Consider the following 16,036-nt stretch of genomic DNA (forward strand, 5'->3'; position numbering starts at 1 on the left):
TGAATTTAATTGCTACCTCTCGACATGAATTTAATTGCTAGAGAGTGTAAATAATGTTATTGGAAGCATAAAAGAAATTAAATGAAGCTCTGTGGCTTGAATTGCAAGTGGTTTGTATATTAAGTGGAGTTCCAAAAACCGGATTGATTTACTGTGTTGTGTGTGACAAAGTGGGGGGCCATTGTATGTGATATATGTATTGATTGCTTGCTTGCTACAAAGTTTGCAAAAGTGACATAATTTGTAACCTTTTTTTTCCTTTGCAGTTTCCTGAGTAGCTGAGTAAGGGGGAGGGCTTAGCTGCTACCAGGTGGTATAAATCAGGCCTCACTACTCTGTAGAGCCTGCTCTGTGGCTTGAATTGCAAGTGGTTTGTATATTAAGTGGAGTTCCAAAAACCGGATTTCAAAAGAGGAGTTAAAGCCCAAGTAAGTGCTCTTCTACTTCTTTATCTTTCTGGTTAACACCTGTTCGCTGTTTTTTTTGTAACTGGGATAATGGACAGCAAGATTGGAGGTTTTCTTCAGTGCACAGTTTGCCATATGTATGCACGACTGGAGCCGGAGTTCCAGGGTGAATATCTCTGTGGCAGATGTGAGCATATTGTTCACCTGGAAGCTCGTATTAGAGATCTGGAGGAGCAGAATGCAACACTGAGGAGGATAGACAATTTTGAACGGAGCTTGCTGCTCACAGAGCATGCAGTTAGTGGGTTACAACTGGAGGGTGAAGACATGGGTGAGCAGGATCAGGTAAGTAGCTGGGTTAATGTAGTTAGGGGCAGTAGAAAGGGGTCAAAGACAAGGAAGGCCGATCCGGTTTCTGACATTCCAGGCAAAATTGCCAAGTTGGGTGATGATGCGAGGGTGTCAGTCTCAGAAATGGCAGCCCTAGTGGATACTGATCTCCCTAACAGCCGGGAGAACAGCCCAGCTAGTAGTCGGCGGGATGGTAATGCAGGTAAGCCAAGACAATTGATAGTCGTAGGGGATTCTATAATCAGGAAGACGGATAGAATTATTTGTCGCCAAGACCACCTCAACCGAATGGTTTGCTGTCTCCCTGGTGCCAGGGTTCGGCATGTGGTGGAACGGGTGGACAAATTGCTGGGAGGGGCTGGTGATGATCCAGCTGTCGTGGTCCATGTCGGTACCAACGACAGAATAAATGGTAGGTGGAGGAGCCTTAAGAATAATTTTAAAGAACTAGGCTACAAGCTGAAGGGAAGGACCTCCAAGGTTGTATTCTCAGGAATACTGCCTGTGCCATGCGCATCACAGGAAAGACAGCGGGAGCTTAGAGAGTTAAATGCATGGCTGAAGTCTTGGTGTAGAGGAGAAGGATTTGGGTTCCTAGAGCACTGGGCTGACTTTTCATTGGGGTACAAACTGTATTCTGCAGATGATTTGCACCTAAATGGAAGGGGGTCCGCTGTGCTGGGGGAGAGAATTCTAGCTGGGGTGGCGGAGTATTTAAACTAGGGCTGAGGAGGGAGGTCAATGTAGAAAAAAAAGGGGTAGCCAGGTTAGAGAGGGGTCAGACTATATTGGTGGGGGGAGAAACAGAATGTGGGGAGAGGACTGGACAACAGGATAAGGAGATCCTTTCGTTACAAAACATCAGTGTAAATAAAAAGGACCGATTAATGTCGTCACATTTCTGATAATAAAAGTGAAAAACTGACAGGCAAGTTAAAGTGTATGTTCACAAATGCCAGAAGTCTAGCAAGTAAAATGGGGGAGCTGGAGGCCTTGATACTGGAAGAAAATATAGATATAGTTGGTGTTGCTGAAACATGGCTGGACTTTTCACATGACTGGGCTGTAAATCTACAGGGTTTTACACTTTTTCGTAAAGACAGGACAAATAGGAAAGGTGGTGGTGTATGTCTGTATGTGAGAAGTGATATGAAGGCGAGTGTGAAAGAGACAATAGTGGGTGAAGACTGTGAGGAGGTTGAAACCTTGTGGGTGGAACTAGAAAGGGAGGTAAACACTGAAAAAATTACTTTTGGTGTAATCTATAGACCCCCCAATATAACTGAGGAGATGGAAGTTCAGCTATATAAACAGATGGAGCGGGCTGCACAGGCGGGTACTGTAGTGATAATGGGAGATTTTAATTTCCGGGATATTAATTGGTGTCATGGTTCGGCTTCAACTGCAAAGGGGAGACATTTCCTCAACCTGTTGCAGGAAAATTTTATGGGCCAGTTTGTGGAAGACCCGACTAGAGGTGAAGCTCTGTTGGATCTGGTCATTTCTAATAATGCAGATCTTGTTGGGAATGTCAATGTTCGTGAAAACCTCGGTAACAGTGATCACAATATAGTTACATTTTACCTATACTGTAAAAAACAAACGCAGGCTGGGAGGGCAAAAACATTTAATTTTAAGAAAGCCAATTTCCCCAGGATGAGGGCTGCAATTCAGGATATGGACTGGGAAGAACTAATGTCAAATAATGGAACAAATGATAAATGGGAGATTTTCAAATCTACTTTGAGTTATTATAGTGCAAAATTTATTCCTACAGGTAATAAGTATAAACGACTCAAATTAAACCCCACATGGCTTACACCTTCTGTGAAAGGGGCAATACATGACAAAAAAAGGGCATTTAAAAAATACAAATCTGAGGGTACAGCTGTAGCCTTTGTAAAATATAAAGAGCTTAATAAAATCTGTAAAAATGTAATAAAATTAGCAAAAATACAAAATGAAAGGCAGGTGGCCAAGGATAGTAAAACAAATCCTAAAAAATTCTTCAAGCATATAAATGCAAAAAAGCCAAGGTCTGAACATGTAGGACCCCTAGATAATGGTAATGGGGAGTTGATCACAGGGGATCAAGAGAAGGCAGAGTTACTAAATGGGTTCTTTAGCTCTGTATATACAACTGAAGAAAGAGCAGCTAATGTAGCCGGTGCCAGTGCTGTTAATATATCGGCTGATATACTGAATTGGATGAATGTAGAGATGGTCCAAGCTAAATTAAATAAAATAAATGTGCACAAGGCTCCGGGACCAGATGGGTTACACCCTAGAATTCTTAAAGAGCTTAGTTCAGTTATTTCTGTCCCCCTTTTCATAATATTCAGAGAATCTCTAGTGACTGGTATAGTGCCAAGGGACTGGCGCAGGGCAAATGTGGTGCCTATTTTCAAAAAGGGCTCTAGGTCTTCCCCGGGTAATTATAGACCAGTAAGCTTAACATCCATCGTGGGGAAAATGTTTGAGGGGCTATTGAGGGACTATATACAGGATTATGTGACAATAAATAGCATTATAAGTGACAGCCAGCATGGTTTTACTAAGGACAGAAGTTGTCAAACTAACCTAATCTGTTTTTATGAAGAGATGCGCAGAAGCCTAGACAGAGGGGCCGCTGTGGATGTAGTGTATTTGGACTTTGCAAAGGAATTTGACACCGTCCCGCATAGACGTCTAATGGGTAAATTACGGACTATAGGTTTAGAAAATATAGTTTGTAATTGGATTGAGAATTGGCTCAAGGACCGTATCCAGAGAGTTGTGGTCAATGATTCCTACTCTGAATGGTCACCGGTTATAAGTGGTGTACCCCAGGGTTCAGTGCTGGTACCACTATTATTCAACTTATTTATTAATGATATAGAGGATGGGATTAATAGCACTATTTCTATTTTTGCAGATGACACCAAGCTATGTAATATAGTTCAGACTATGGAAGATGTTTGTGAATTGCAGGCAGATTTAAACAAACTAAGTGTTTGGGCGTCCACTTGGCAAATGAAGTTTAATGTAGATAAATGTAAAGTTATGCATCTGGGTACCAACAACCTGCATGCATCATATGTCCTAGGGGGAGCTACACTGGCGGATTCACTTGTTGAGAAGGATCTGGGTGTTCTTGTAAATCATAAACTCAATAACAGCATGCAGTGTCAATCAGCTGCTTCAAAGGCCAGCAAGATATTGTCGTGTATTAAAAGAGGCATGGACTCGCGGGACAGAGATGTAATATTGCCACTTTACAAAGCATTAGTGAGGCCCCATCTAGAATATGCAGTTCAGTTCTGGGCTCCAGTTCATAGAAAGGATGCCCTGGAGTTGTAAAAAATACAAAGAAGAGCAACGAAGCTAATAAGGGGCATGGAGAATTTAAGTTATGAGGAAAGATTGAAAGAATTAAACCTATTTAGCCTTGAAAAAAGACGACTAAGGGGGGACATGATTAACTTATATAAATATATTAATGGCACATACAAAAAATATGGTGATATCCTGTTCCTTGTAAAACCCCCTCAAAAAACAAGGGGGCACTCCCTCCGTCTGGAGAAAAAAAGGTTCAAGCTGCAGAGGCGACAAGGCTTCTTTACAGTGAGAACTGTGAATCTATGGAATAGTCACCGCAGGAGCCGTCACAGCAGGGACAGTAGATGGCTTTAAAAAAGGGTTAGATAATTTCCTAGAACAAAAAAATATTAGCTCCTATGTGTAGAAATTTTTCCTTCCCTTTTCCCTTCCCTTGGTTGGACTTGATGGACATGTGTCTTTTTTCAGCCGTACTAACTATGTAACTATGTATAATATATTCATTACATATTTAGGCCTCATGCACACGAACGTAAAAACGCCCGTAATCACGGGCCGTAATGAAGGCCCGTAATTACGGGCCCATAGACTTCTATTAGCCACGAGTACCTTCCAGTTTGCTTACGGGAAGGTGCCCGGGCCGTTGAAAAATATAGAACATGTCCTATTTCAGGCCGTAATTACGGCACAGGCAGGCCCATATAAGGCCTCATGCACACTTCCATCACCGTTTTCACGGCCGTTTTTCACAGATCCGTGTGCACTCCGTTCACACTATATTATGAATGCTGCACATGCTATTCCCTGTCTAGCGGTACTCACTGTCCAGGGTGCTGAAAGAGTTACTGCCGATCAGTGCAGCCCTTTAACTCTTTTAGCACCCTAGACAGAGACTACCGCTGGACAGGGAATACCATGCGCGGCGCTCACAATATCGAATAATGGTTCATTAAAAAAAACGTGCAACAAAAAAAAAAAGTTACTACTTACCCAGAACTTCCTGATTGCGTGCTTCTTCCTCAAGTCCAGCCTCCTGAGATGACGTATCAGACCATGTGACCGCTGCAGCCAATCACGGGCTGCAGCGGTCAAATGGACTGCCGCGTCACCAAGGGAGGTCGGACTGCATGTCAGAAGAGGGACGCGTCACCAAGACAATGGCCGGGGTACGTATGAACTTATTTTTCTTAATATCGCTGTGTTCCAGCACTGATTAGCAGCCTCTTCTCTCTATCAGTGCTGATAGGGAGAAGGGGCTGCCGATTAGTGTAGTATCTGTATGTATGTGTACCTCTGCCTGCCCGGCCAGTGCTAGGCAACGGCTCCGTCACACACGGACGACACACGGATACCTTCCGTGTACCTTCAGTTTTTTTGACGGCCACATTGACTTGCATGGGCCTCACCGTCACGGAACCTTGGACCAAAGTAGGACATGCTCTACTTTTGTTGGAACGGAGCAACGGGACCGTCAAAAAAACTGAAGTGTGCATGGCCCCATTGAAATGAAGGGGTCAGGGTGCTAGCTGTCTGAAAAACGGCTAGCACCTTGAAGAAAAAGACTGAAGTGGGCATGAAGCCTAAGTCTATGGGGCTCCCGTAATTACGGGTGCTACGTGTGTGCACCCGTAATTAGGGGAGTGTTGCTAGGCGACATCAGGGGATAGTCACTGTCCAGGGTGCTGAAAGAGTTAACAGATCGGCAGTAACTCTTTCAGCACCCGGGACAGTGACTACTGCTGGAGTTAAAAGTATTAAAAAAGTTAACTTACCCAGAACTCCTGCTTCTTCCTCCAGTCCGGCCTCCCGGGATGACGTTTCATCCCATGTGACCGCTGCAGCCAATCACAGGCTGCAGCGGTCACATGGACTGCTTTTGAACCAATGAAAAATCGAGCTTCAAACAAACTTTCGAAAATATATCTTAGATTCTAGGCACCATGTCAGGTTTGAAGAGGTCTTGTGGTGCCAAAATAGTAAAGACCCCGAAAAGTGACCCCATTTTGGAAACTCACCCCTCAAGGAATTTATCTAGGGGTATAGTTAGCATTTTGAACCCACAGTTTTTTTGCTAAATTTATTTGGATTAGTATGTGAAGATGAAAATCTACTTTATTCTGAAAAAACGTTACATTTTTACAAGGAATAAAAGAGGAAAAAAAAAAAAAAAACAACATATGTAAAGCAATTTCTCCTGATTATAGCAATACCCCATATGTGGTAATAAACTGCTGTTTGGACCCATAGCAGGGCTCAGAAGGGAAGGAGCACCATTTGGATTTTGGTATTCTGATTTTGCTGGAATAGTTTTCAGTGACGTCGCGTTTGCGATGCACTGGAGGGACCAAAATAGTGGAAATCCCCCAAAACTGACCCTATTTTGTAAACTACACCCCTCAAGGAATTATTCCAGGGGTAAAGTTAGCATTTTGACCCCACAATTGCTTAACTGAATTCATTGGAATTAGTCTGTAGAGGTAAAAATCTACTTTTTTTCTGAAAAAACTTAGCCATTTTTAATTTTTACAAGGAATAAAGTAGAAAAAGTACCCCAACATTTGTAAAACAATTTCTCCCGATTACGTAAATATGCCATATGTGGTAATAAACTGCTGTTTGGACCCACAGCGGGACTTAGCAGGGAAGGAGCGCTATTCGGCTTTTGGAGCTCAAATTTAGCTGAAATGGTTTTCGGGTGTCATGTCGAATTTGCAAAGCCCCTGAGAGGCCAAAACAGTGGAAACCACACAAAAGTGACCTCTATTTGGAAAACTACAGGAACTAAGGAATCTATCTAGGGGTATAGTGAGCATTTAGACCACACAAGTCTTTTGCAGAATTTATTAGAATTAGGCCGTGAAAATGAATATCAACATTTCTTCCACTAAAGTCTTGAATTTTTTCAATTTCACAAAGGATAAGGGGGAAAATGCACCCCAACATTCATAAAGCAATTTCTCCCGAGTACGGCAATACCCCACACGTTGTCATAAATATTTTTTCATTAGAAAGTAATTAACCCTTTCCGGACTGATCCATTTTTTGCTTTTTCTTTTTTCCCTTCCCACTTTCCAAGAGCCATAACTTTTTTATTTTTCCGTCAATAGAGTGGTGGGGGGCTTATTTTTTCGGAACGAGCTGTAGTTTTTATTGGTACATACAACTTTTTGCGCACTTTTTCTTACATTTTTTGTTAGAGCCAAGGTGCCCAAAAAAGCGATTTTGTCGTTTTAAATTCTTTATTTTTCACTGCGTTCACCATGCGAGTTAAATAATGGTATATTGTAATAGTTTGGACTTTTACAGACACAGCGATACCAATTTTGTGTATTTGTTTTCTTCTTTTACATTACTTTAGAGAGAAAAAAAAATGGACTTTAAATATATATATATTTTTTTTCCACTAATAATAACTATTTACTTTTGTTTTTACACATTTTATTAGTCCCCCTAGGGGACTTGAACCAGCAATCAGTACATGGCTGGTACAATACACTTCAATATTAATGTATTGCAGTATATTGTCATTTTTACAGGCTCCTGTAACAGCGCGATCGCGGTTCCTGTCCGTTAGTCCCGGGTGTCAGCTGTAATACACAGCTGACACCCGCAGAGTATGGCGCAGGCTCAGCGCGTGAGCTCCCTCCATACATCACTCCCCCACACCACGAGATGCTATTAAGTTGTGGTGAGCGAAGGGGTTAATGCACAGCGGATGGTGCAGAGTAAAAATTAAAATTTTCCACTGATATGCCATTTTAGTGCACTATATGGTATGCCCAGTTTGTGCCACTGAAGACAAATTCCTCATAAAATATTAACCAGGTTCTCCCGGGTATGGCGATGCCATTTTTTTTTAATGGCGTTCACCCTGCGCTATAAATGACCATTTTACTTTATTCTGCGGGTCGGTACGATTACGGCGATGCCAGATGTATATTGTTTTTTTATGTTTTGCCGCATTTGCACAATAAAATCACTTATTTATAAAATTAATAATTTTTTGTGTCACCGTATTCTGGGAGCCATAACTTTTTTATTTTTCAGTCAAAAAAGCGGTGTAAGGCCTTGTTTTTTGCGGGACGGGTTGTAGTTTTTATTGGTACTATTTTGGCGTACATGCGACTTTTTGATCACTTTTTATTGTATATTGTGGGAGGAGTGGTGACCAAAAAATAGTGATTCTCGCAGTGATTTTTTTACTTTTTTTTGTGTGGTGTTCACCGTACGGGAAAAATAATATTATAGTGTTATAGGTGGGGTCGTTACGAACGCGGTGATACCAAGTATGTGTACTTTTAACGTGTTCATTTTTTTCCTACAATAAAACTTTTATAATAGGGAAAAAAAAAGCATTTTTTGTTTATGTAACTTATAACTTTTATTTTTACATTGCTTTAAAACATTTTTATTATCTTTTTTTACTTGTCCCACTAGGGGACAGTTAGACTTGCAGCTCTAATCGCTGCTAGAACACATTACACTACCTACGTAGTGTAAGGGCCTGTTCAAATCAGCGTTCGCTTTCCGTTGAGGGGTTCCGTCTGAGGTTTCCGTGGTGGAACCCCGCACCGGAAACCTCCGACGGAACCCCTCAACGGAAAGCGAACGCTGATGTGAACAGGCCCTAATGTGTTCTAACGGTCATTGTGACGTGACCTGGACACAGAGCAGCCGGAAGAGCAGGGACGTGTTGCTATGGTAACGCTCGGAGAGGTGAGTATCGGCCTTGTTGTATTTTTCTAGTAGAAATTCCAGCGGAATATTCGGCCGGATTTCCTTGCGTGTTCCTTGCGTATTCGCTACGAGTGAACATTCCCTTAAACCGCACGGTGACCGACAATAACAAAAAATGTATAAGGCCTCATTTACACGAACGTGATATACGTCCGTGAGATTCGCGTGCTTTTCAAGCGGGTCGCACGGACCTATACAAGTCTATGGGGGCATGCAGACAGTCCGTGAGTTTTGCTCAGCGTGAGCGCGCTGAAAAAAACTCACGACATGTTCTAAAAATCTGCGTTTTTCGCGCATCACGCACCCATTGAAGTCAATGGGTGCGTGAAAACCACAAAGGTCGCACGGAAGCACTTCCGTGCAAACTGCGTGATTCACGCAAGAGCTGTCAAACTGAATGTAAACAGAAAAGCACCACGTGCTTTTCTGTTTACAAACATCCGAACCGAGTGTCTTAGACATGAGCGAACCGAACTTCACCGGGTTCGGCCGAACTCATTTTGACCGAACCCGGCAGGAGACAGTCACTGTGCAGGGTGCTGAAAGAGTTAAACTGGTTCAGCACCCTAGACAGTGACTTCCGATCCCAATATACATGAACGTGTAAAAAAAAAAAAAAAAAGTTCTGACTTACCGATAACTCCCGGCTTCTTCCTCCAGTCTAGTGACAGCTCCAGCCAATCACAGGCCAAGGACAGGCTGCAGCGGTCACATGGACTGCCGCGTCATCCAGGGAGGTGGGGCCCGATGTCAAGAGAGGCGCGTCACCAAGGACGCGTCACCAAGGTAACGGCCGGGAAGTTCTCGGTAAGTACGAACCTCTTTTTTTTAAAACAGGTTACTCGATATGGTGATCGGAATTCACTGTCGAGGGTGCTGAAAGAGTTACAGTTAACTCTTTCAGCACCCTGGACAGTGACTGACGTCGACTAGCCTCATCTCAGTGATGGCGGCTGCGCGGAAATCATGCAGCCGCGCATCATACACTGATGACACACGGAGCTGTCAAATGCGTTTTGCGCACGCAAAACGCTCCGTTTTTTTGCGTGCGCAAAACGCACACGCTCGTGTAAATGAGGCCTTAGGTGTATGTACCTAATATTATGTCATTACAAAATACGACTCGTCCCACAAAACATCAGAGCACTACAAAGACCAGAAATAACATCTTACCGCTGTCTGAAGTTCCTGCAGTACTTACCCCAAAGATGCCGGTACTGAAGGGGTTAAATCCCTGCTCAGTCTGGGTTTAGGAGTCCAGTGGGGGTCGATCAATGATTGACAGCTCTCTATATACACTCATACAGGGGTGACTGATAACAGAGAGAACACCCGACCGGCGCTGCTCTACCTCTTCACGGCAATAGCTGAAGGACCTGTGATTATATCAAGATCACGTGACCGCTGCATCTGGGGCGGAGCTTAGAAGTGGAAAAATGAGCGAGGGATGAAGGACCTGTGATGATGATCACGTGACATGAGCGGTCATGAAGATCAGGTGACCGGCGCAGGAGTGGTCGGAGGTAAGCAGTGCAAAATATAATAGCTTGTGGTGAAAGGCCCTATGATGACGTCACAACCATGTGACCGGGACAGGAGAGGCGGGGCTTATCAGTGGAGAGAAGAGGTGGCTATAGGACCCATGACGATGATCACGTGACTTGAAATGATAGATTCAGTGTTTTCTTCTATAGGTTGTCTGCAATTGTGTGAGAACTGGAGCCTGGGAAATGTTGGGAGCTGTAGTCCATTCCTCTCATACCCCTCCCTCTAATGTCCTCTGATATCACATAACAGCCTGGACATGCTGGGAGTTGTAGTTCTCTCATACTCCTTCCTGTAATGGCCTCTGACATCACATAATAACAGCCTAGACATGCTAAGGGCGGATTTACACGAACATGTAATACGTCCGTGCAACACGCGTGATTTTCACGCGCGTCGCACGGACCTATGCTAGTCTATGGGGCCGTGCAGACTGTCCGTGATATTCACGCAGCGTGTGTCCGCTGCGTGAAACGCACGACATGTCCTATATTTGTGCGTTCGCGCATCACGCACCCATTGACGTTAATGGGTGCGTGAAAATCACGCGCACCACACGGAAGCACTTCCGTGTGACGCGCGTGATTCGTGCAACAGCAGTAAAAACTATGAATGAAAACAGAAAAGCACCACGTGCTTTTCTGTTTACAAACATACAAACAGAGTGTCATAATGATAACGACTGTGCGAAAATCACGCAGCCGCGCACCATATGGTGATGACACACGGAGCTGTTAAGTGCCTTTTGCGCACGCAAAACGCACACGCTCGTGCAAATCCGCCCTAAGAGTTGTAGTCCCCTTTTATATCCCTCCCTGTAATGTCCTCTGATATCACATAATGACATGCTGGGAGTTGTAGTTTACTTCTCTTATACCTCCTCCCTGTAATGTTCTCTGATCTCTATAATAACAGCCTGGACATGCTGGGAGTTGTAGTTCTCTCTTATACTTCCTCCCTGTAATGTCCTCTGATATCCCATAATAACAGTGCACATGCTGGGAGTTGTAGTTCTCTCCTCTTATACCTCCTCCCTGTAATGTCCTCTGATATCTCATAATAACAGTCTGGACATGCTGGGAGTTATAGTTCTCTCCTCTTATATCCACAGTTTTAAACGTGCCCTGAAAACACATCTATTTAGACAGGCCTATAACATTCCCTGATCTGACCCCTTTCCATGGCCCTCCTTTTACATTAGTCATCAGAATAAGATTCCCTCACACTCCTTCACTTCATGTCCGTCATACACAGATACTGGCTGGTGACCGGCTCATGCAGCTTTATGTGTACCACCCCATGTGTATAAAAGATGGCTGGACCATCGTACAGAACAAACACTGTTAGGGTATGTGCACACACACTAATTACGTCCGTAATTTCCGGACGTATTTCGGCCGCAAGTTCCAGACCGAACACAGTGCAGGGAGCCGGGCTCCTAGCATCATACTTATGTATGACGCTAGGAGTCCCTGCCTCGCTGCCGGACAACTGTCCCGTACTGTAATCATGTTTTCAGTACGTGACAGTTGTCCTGCAGCGAGGCAGGGACTCCTAGCGTCATACATAAGTATGATGCTAGGAGCCCGGCTCCCTGCACTGAGTTCGGTCCACTACTTGCGGCCGAAATACGTCCGTCAATTACGGACGTAATTAGTGTGTGTGCACATACCCTTAGGGTATGTTCACACTGCCTATTTTCGGCTGTTTTTCGGCCCGTAAACGCCGGAAAAACGGCCGAAAAATCAGAAGCAGTATGCTTCCATACATCTACCCATTGATTTCAATGGGAAAACGGTGTTCTGTTCCGACGTGCAGGACACTTTGGACGTTTTTGGAGCAGTTTTCCATAGACTCTATTGAAAAAGCTCCAAATACGCTTCGAAAAACGCTGTGAAAATCGTGAGTGGCACAAAAAACGTCTGAAAATCAGGAACGGTTTTCTCTTGAAAACAGCTCCGTATTTTGAGACGTTTTTGACTCTGCGTGTGAACATAGCCTCACACTTTGTGTCTCCCTTATGTCCTCATAGATTGTAAGCTCTTGCGAGCAGGGTCCTCACTCCTCCTGTCTGAATTGTAAATTAGCTTTGTCACTATGTAATGTCTGATATTGTCTGTTCATGTTCCCTCTAAATTGTAAAGTGCTGCGTAATATGTTGGCGCTATATAAATAAAGATTATTATTATTATTATTATTATTATTAAACCTCCTCCCTCTAATGTCCTCTGATATCCCATAATAACAGTCTGCACATGCTGGGAGTTGTAGTTCTCTTATACCTCCTCCCTGTAATGTCCTCTGATATCCCATAATAACAGTCTGCACATGCTGGGAGTTGTAGTTCTCTTCTCTTATACCTCCTCCCTGTAATGTCCTCTGATATCCCATAGTAACAGCCTGGACATGCTGGGAGTTGTAGTTCTCTTATAACTCCTCCCTGTAATGTTTTCTGATATCCCATAATAACAGCCTGGACATGCTGGGAGTTGTAGTTCTCTTATACCTCCTCCCTGTAATGTCCTCTGATATCTCATAATAACATCCTGGACATGCTGGGAGTTGTAGTTCTTTTATACCTCCTCCCTGTAATGTCCTCTGATATCCCATAATAACAGCCTGGACATGCTGGGAGTTGTAGTTCTTTTATACCTCCTCCCTGTAATGTCCTCTAACATCACATAATAACAGCCTGGACATGCTGGGAGTTGTAGTTCTCTTATACCTCCTCCCTGTAATGTCCTCTGATATCCCATAATAACAGCCTGCACATGCTGGGAGTTGTAGTCGTCCCCTCTTATACCTCCTCCCTGTAATGTCCTCTGATATCCCATAATAACAGCCTGGACATGCTGGGAGTTGTAGTTCTCTTATACCTCCTCCCTGTAATGTCCTCTGATATCCCATAATAACAGCCTGCACATGCTGGGAGTTGTAGTTCTCTCCTCTTATACCTCCTCCCTGAAATGTCCTCTGATATCCCATAATAACAGCCCGGACATGCTGGGAGTTGTAGTTCTCTTCTCTTATACCTCCTCCCTGTAATGTCCTCTGATATCCCATAATAACAGCCTGCACATGCTGGGAGTTGTAGTTCTCTCCTCTTATACCTCCTCCCTGAAATGTCCTCTGATATCCCATAATAACAGCCCGGACATGCTGGGAGTTGTAGTTCTCTTCTCTTATACCTCCTCCCTGTAATGTCCTCTGATATCCCATAATAACAGCCTGCACATGCTGGGAGTTGTAGTCGTCCCCTCTTATACCTCCTCCCTGTAATGTCCTCTGATATCCCATAATAACAGCCTGGACATGCTGGGAGTTGTAGTTCTCTTATACCTCCTCCCTGTAATGTCCTCTGATATCCCATAATAACAGCCTGCACATGCTGGGAGTTGTAGTTCTCTCCTCTTATACCTCCTCCCTGAAATGTCCTCTGATATCCCATAATAACAGCCCGGACATGCTGGGAGTTGTAGTTCTCTTCTCTTATACCTCCTCCCTGTAATGTCCTCTGATATCCCATAATAACAGCCTGCACATGCTGGGAGTTGTAGTTCTCTCCTCTTATACCTCCTCCCTGAAATGTCCTCTGATATCCCATAATAACAGCCCGGACATGCTGGGAGTTGTAGTTCTCTTCTCTTATACCTCCTCCCTGTAATGTCCTCTGATATCTCATAATAACAGCCTGGACATGCTGGGAGTTGTAGTTCTCTTATACCTCCTCCCTGTAATGTCCTCTGATATCTCATAATAACAGCCCGGACATGCTGGGAGTTGTAGTCCTCTTATACCTCCTCCCTGTAATGTCTTCTGATATCCCATAATAACAGCCTGCACATGGTGGCGCTGAAGCGTTGGGGGATTATAATAAATCAGCATGGGGTCTTTTCTTAATGTTATATGTATCGTATAAAGCCCAGAAACCTCCTCTGAGTGACATTCTTGAAGAACAAGGCCGGGTTCACACGTAGCATAAATGCTGCAAATTTTCCGCAATGTCTTTATTTGTGGAAAATCCTCAGCATAAGGCTATGTTCACACGAGCGTTTCCGTTTTTGTGCGCGTAAAAAACGCAGCATTTTTCTTGCATTGCAGTCCCGTGTGGAATCCGTGTATGGTGCACGTCTGCGTTTTTTACGCGCGTATGTCATGCGTTTTATACGTCTGCAAAAACAACTGAAGGAGGCGTTTTTTTCCCTCATCATTTCTTTAGCAACTAGTGTGTTAATCACAGACGGCACATGGATGACTTCAATGGACTGTGTGATGCGCAAAAATGCACAAAAATAGGACCTCCAGTAACTTTCACGCAGCAGACACGCTGCATGAAAAACAACGCATGTCTGAATAGCCCCATCGAATTACATAGGTCCGTGCGATGGCCGTTGTTTTAATGTCCGTAACACGGATGTAAAATACGCTTGCGCGAATCAGGCCTTATACAGTAGCAGCTGAGTGGATGAGATTTGTACAAATCTCATCCACGCGCTGCGTAAAAAAACAGCCGCAAAACCGTTCAGAAATTGATCTGCTGCGCGGTTTTTCAATCATGTCAACTGATGCTGCGGAATCGCTGCGTCTTGTGTTACAGGTTTTTCGCATTGAATTAAATGGGGATACAAAACCAGCAACAAATAGCACATGTTCTGATTTTTGCGGCGAAAAAGCGGCGAATCTGCCGCGAAAATCGCAATTCAGAAAAAATATATATACTTACCCAGAATTCTCTGCATCTAGCCACGCATCCAGGGATGACGTTTCATCCCATGTGACTGCTGCAGCCAATGACAGGCTTCAGCAATCACATGGGATTAAATGTCACCCCAGGAGGCCGGGCTGCAGGATGTCAGAGGGACGCGTCGCCATTGCTACGGGTAAGTATTAACTTTTCTTTTTTTACCTGCTATTTTCCACAGCCAACATTCTGGACGAAAAAATGCACTAATATGGTGCGGTTTTTCGGCCGGAATTCTCTGCGGCAACCAGAGCGGATACTCTATGTGCTTTTACACAGCGTATTTGCCCTCTGTGAACATACCTTAAAAGGTGATTATTAAGGCGAGTACCCATACAAATCATTAATAATTTATATAACACAGAACGCCAATCCCACCAACAAAATGGATGACATTTCTTTTAAACCCTAGGCACACGACGCAACTGTACGTCCGGGTGGCCAGTGTCTTAGCGCACCAGGATGTACAGTTACTGCGCGGTTCCTGGTGCATACTGTCAGCGACACTGTGCATCGGGAGGCCAGCTGTCCCCGACAGCTGACACTCCACTGTTGCCGATCAGCGGCTCATTTCCGCTGATTTCGGCAATTAACCCCTTAAATGCGGCGATGGATTGCAATCGCCGCATTTTAGGGGTTTCTAGCACATCGGCAGACCTCACAATGAAATCGTGAGGTTTGCAGATGGCTAGCATGGCGACCGGAGGCCAAGTAATGGCCTCTGTGTCTGCCATGTACAGAAACCTATCAGGACCAGCCTCATTTAGGGGGTTTGTAACACATCAGCAACCCCCATTCAATCGTGGGGGTTGCTGATGCTTGTGATGGCATCCAGAGGCCAGATAACGGCCTCCGGGTCTGCCATGTATGGAAGCCTACGAGGACCAGCCTCTAGCTGGTCCTCGTAGACTGAGGGTATGTTCATATGCTAGACTAA

General features: G+C 44.2%; 1 protein-coding gene and 1 pseudogene across 3 annotated transcripts in view; one reads left to right on the forward strand and one right to left on the reverse strand.

Annotated features, from left to right (window-relative positions):
* Positions 1–10,277, reverse strand: part of LOC142659209 (uncharacterized) — a 49,292-nt gene extending 39,015 nt beyond the window's left edge. For all 3 annotated transcript variants that reach the window (XM_075835315.1, XM_075835227.1, XM_075835142.1), the window contains exon 1: positions 10,015–10,277. The gene's annotated coding sequence lies outside the window, so the exon portion shown is untranslated. The remainder of the gene's footprint in view (positions 1–10,014) is intronic.
* Positions 1–16,036, forward strand: part of LOC142656808 (uncharacterized) — a 609,035-nt pseudogene that overhangs the window by 397,399 nt on the left and 195,600 nt on the right.

This window comes from Rhinoderma darwinii, chromosome 1 (genome assembly GCF_050947455.1).
Source record: "Rhinoderma darwinii isolate aRhiDar2 chromosome 1, aRhiDar2.hap1, whole genome shotgun sequence".
Classification (NCBI taxonomy): Eukaryota; Metazoa; Chordata; class Amphibia; order Anura; family Rhinodermatidae; genus Rhinoderma; species Rhinoderma darwinii.